Raw genomic sequence first — 4,643 nt, 5'->3', positions numbered from 1 at the left:
GGGGGGGTGTCCCTCAGCCCGGCCTATGCCTTTTGCAGAGAGGGACCCCTTGGAGGATGTCCACCTGCTGGCGTTAGGTCCGCGTCCCTGGGGGATCGGGCCCAAGATGGCAGTCAGACATCCCTCTGGCAGCCCGGCAGCCCTCGGGGGATGTCCACTTACCAGCAGGCAGCAGACCTAAGCTGCAGTCGGACATCCTTAGTGTTGCTGAGGAGGTGGGAGAGGCTACCACCACCACCGCTGTGCTGGCAGCCATCAGCCTGGCTTGTGGTTGAGCAGAGCTCCCTCTGTGGGAGCGCACTAACCACCAGGGGACAGCTCCTGCATTGAGCATCTGCCCCCTGATGGTCAATGTGTGTCATAGTGACCAGTCATTCCCAGTTATTCTGCTGTTAGGGTCAATTTGCATATTACCCTTTTATTATATAGGATAGAGGACTGGTGCCTGGGTGGGGGCCAGCTGGTTTTCCCTGAGGGGTGTCCCGGATCAGGTGGGGGTCCTGCTGGGATGCTTGGCCAGCCTGGGTGAGGGGCTGATGGCTGTTTGCAGCTGGTCACACCCCCTTCAGGGTGGGGGTTCCCCACTGGGGTGCCTGGCCAGCCTGGATGAGGGGCTGATGGCTGTTTGCAGGCTGATCACACCCCCTTCAGGGTAGGGGTCCCCACTGGGATGCCTAGCCAGCCTGGATGAGGGGCTGATGGCTGTTTGCAGCCTGGTCAAGCCCCCACCCCAGTGGGGACCCTCACCCCATGGAGGTTTGGCCAGCCTGGGTGAGGGGCTGAGGGGTGTTTGCAGGCTGGCCACACCCCCTTTAGGGTGGGGGGTCCCCACTGGGTTGCCTGGCCAGTCTGGGTGAGGGGCTGAGGGTTTTCAGGCTGGCCAAGCCCCCTGGAGACGGAAGCTCCCAGCCTCTCCTTTTTTCTTTTCTTTTTTATTCTGGGATTTATTTACCTTCCATAATTGAAACTTTGTTGCCTTCAGTGGAGCTCAGAGCCAGCTGCGGCAGGCGGGAAGCTTGGCTTCCTCCAACACTGGCACAACCAAGCCTCCTGCTCGCTCCAGCTCCGTGGCTCCCGGCCGCCATCTTGGTTGGGTTAATTTGCATATAGTCGCTCTGATTGGCTGGTGGGCATGGCTTAAGGTGTAGCAAAGGTATGGTCAATTTGCATTTTGTCTTTTATTAGATTAGATTATTATTATTTTGATTCTTTTGTTTGTTTTTGATTAATTCTCACCAGAGGATATTTTTCCATTGATTTTTAGGGAGAGTGGAAGAGAGAGGGAAAGACAGAGAGAAACATCGATGTGAGAGAAGCACATCGATTGGTTGCCTCCTACACATGCCCTGACCAGGGCCCAGGCCAGGGAGGAGCCTGAAACCAAGGTATGTGCCCTTGACCGGAATTGAACCCAGGTCCCTTTGGTCTGTAGGCCAATGCTCTATCCACTGAGCCAAACCAGCTAGGGCTTATTTTGGATTCTTGATATTTTTGTATATTTTTTCTTACTTCATCTGCCAGAGTCTGGTGAGTTATGTTACAGTTTCCCACTTTTATTACATTTCTGAAAGTTTCCCAATGTGTTTCTATTTTGGCTTTATATATTTCAATACACTATGAGTTAGTGCCTGAAGGTTTTATGGCTAGTCTATAACCATTATAAAAATACCCATATCAATAGAAAGTGACCATTGAACAACACACTATCTATACAATATGGTTTAATTTTATTATGCTTTTTTTTTGGATAAGCAACACATTACTAATAAAACTGAAAAGGTACAAAAATACCTTTTCACAAAAGTGAAAAGTAGTTTCCCTTCCTCTCTTATCTCCCATTACCCCATTCCCCTCCCCTGAAGCAACCACTGTTAAAAGAATTTTACTGATTAACTCAATTTGAAAACATTAATTTCTCTTATAGAGGAGTTTAAAATATTTACATGAATTGTTTTGACCTATATATTTGGTATAGTCATCTTATTTATGATTCCTTGATGCTTTATCTTCTGCTATGTGAGTTAAGTTTTTTTCTATTTTATCTTTTCTGGTGCTTTGGAAGGCATATAACCTATTTTTTATTGCTCTAATATTTCCTTTAAGATTTTCAAAAGTATCCTTAACTTGTATTTCTTGACTTGGGGGTCAAGAGTGAAATAACATTCACCGATAAGGGTTTAATCTCCAACATTTATAGGGAACTCATACAATTTAACAAAAGGAAGATAAACAACTCAATCAAAAAATGGGCAACAGACCTAAATAGATACTTTTCTAAAGGAGACAGAAGAAAGGCCAAGAGACATATGAAAACATGCTCACAGTCACTAATCATCCGAAAGATGCAAATCAAAACAATAATGTGGTACCATCTCACACCTGTCAGAATGGCTATCATCAACAAATCAACAAACTACAAGTGCTGGCGAGGATGCGGAGGAAAAGGAACCCTTCTGCACTGCTGGTGGGAATGCAGACTGGTGCAGCCACTGTGGAGAACAGTATGGAGTTTCCTCAAAAAACTAAAAATGGAACTCCCGGTTGACCCAGTGATCCCACTTCAGGAATATATCTCAAGAAACCAGAAACACCAATCAGAAAGGATATATGCACCCCTATGTTCATAGCAGCACAATTTACCATAGCTAAGATTTGGAAATAACCTAAGTGCCCATCAGCAGATGAGTGGATTAGAAAACTGTGGTACATCTACACAATGGAATACTACGCTGCAGTAAAAAAGGAGTTCTTACCATTTGCAACAGCATGGATGGAACTGGAGAGCATTATGCTAAGTGAAATAAGCCAGTCAGAGAAAGATAAATATCACATGATCTCACTCATTTATGGAATATAATGAACAACATAAACTAATGAACAAAAACAGATCCAGAGACAGAGAATCATTGATCAGAACGTCAAACCTCAGAGGGAAGGTAGGGGAGGGTGGGGGTAAGAGGGAGAGATCAACCAAAGGACTTGTATGCATGCATATAAGCCTAACCAATGGACACAAACAACAGGGGGGTGAGGGCATGAGTGGGGGGGGGGGAGTAATGGGGGGATAAGGACACATATGTAATACCTTAACCAATAAAGAAATTAAAAGTTAAAAAAAAAGAGTGAAATAACATGCAAATACTTCCCAGTTACACCAAGAAGTTAAGCATATCTCTTTCCTTCTCTCCTCAGATAATGTTGATTAAATCAAGGTTACAAATAGAGGCCCGGTGCACGGTTTTGTGCACCAGTGGAGTCTTCGGCCTGGCCTGTGGGGATCGGGCTGAAACCAGCTCTCTGACATTCCCCCAGGGGTCCCAGATTATGAGAGGGAGGTTCTCGGGTGATGCACACCAGAATCGGGCTCCCCCCCTCTGTTCTGGATGCGTCACCCAAGAACCGCAGCTGCCAAGATGCTCGGCAGCTCCATTGAGCATCTGCCCCCTGGTGGTCAGTATGTGTCATGGCTACTGGTTGGATGGTCGGACGGTTAGCTGGTTGCTTAGGCTTTTATATATAGAGATCATTCTAATCTGGCCCTGTGGTTGTAAGAAAAGATTGCCCATTATCGGTTCATGTAGCTCCCCAAAATTCATAATTTGAAGTCCTAACCCCCAATGTGACTCTTTAGAGGTAGGTTCTTTAAATAAGCTAAAGTGAGGTCATTACAATGGGTCCTCATTCAGAATGACTGGTAAACTTATAAAAAGGGGAAATTTGGACACTGACGTGTCAGAGGGAAGATCACATGAGGATACAGGAAGGAGACTGCTATCTACAAGCTAAATTAACCAGCCCTGCTGACATCCTGACTGATCTCCGCCTTCTGGCCCCCAGAACTCTGAGAATCAATTTCTGTTGTTGAAGTCACCCAGTCTGTGGTACTTTGTTTCAGCAGCCCTAGCGAACTAATACATTACCCAAAAGAACTCAAAGAAAAGGGGACCATGTGGCAAGCCCCTTCTCATCTTCCCAGTGTCTCTAAGACCCTCCCAAGAGGAACCAATAGGAGACAGAGCATCCTGTGCTCCGTGCTGGGCTGCCATCTGCTGGCAGTTCTTTCCTGCCATTCAGTGTCCCCAATGAGGATATGGTGACTGACACCTCTTAGGTGACAATTCACAGGGACGAGTGCCTTCCCCCTGCTCAGGATTTCTCCTTGCTCGCATCCCTGAAATGAGTATACACTATATTAATAAGGAGTTAAGCAGTCTTTTTTTTTTTTTTTTTTTAAGAAAAATTTTTAGCCCTAACCAGTTTGGCTCAGTGGATAGAGCGTCGGCCTGAGGACTGAAGGGTCCCACCTTCGATTCCGGTCAAGGGCATGTACCTCAGTTGTGGGCACATCCCCAGTAGGGGGTGTGCAGGAGGCAGCTGATCGATGTTTCAACTCTCTATCCTTCTCCCTTCCTCTCTGTAAAAAATCAATAAAATATGTTTTTTTTAAAAAAAGAAAAGAAAAATTTTTATTGTGTTTTTTAGAGAGAAGGGAAGGGAAAGGGAAAGAAAGAGGAAAGCATCGATGTGAGAGCAAAACATCATGGGCTGCCTCCTGCATGAGCCCTACCAGGGATCCAGCCCAAAACCCCAGCATGTGCCTTTGACCAGGAATCAAACCGGCAGCCATTCGGTGCAATGGGACA

The sequence above is a fragment of the Myotis lucifugus genome, unplaced genomic scaffold (assembly GCF_000147115.1).
Source record: "Myotis lucifugus unplaced genomic scaffold, Myoluc2.0 scaffold_426, whole genome shotgun sequence".
NCBI lineage: Eukaryota > Metazoa > Chordata > Mammalia > Chiroptera > Vespertilionidae > Myotis > Myotis lucifugus.
Note: the sequence above shows the minus strand (reverse complement) of the source record.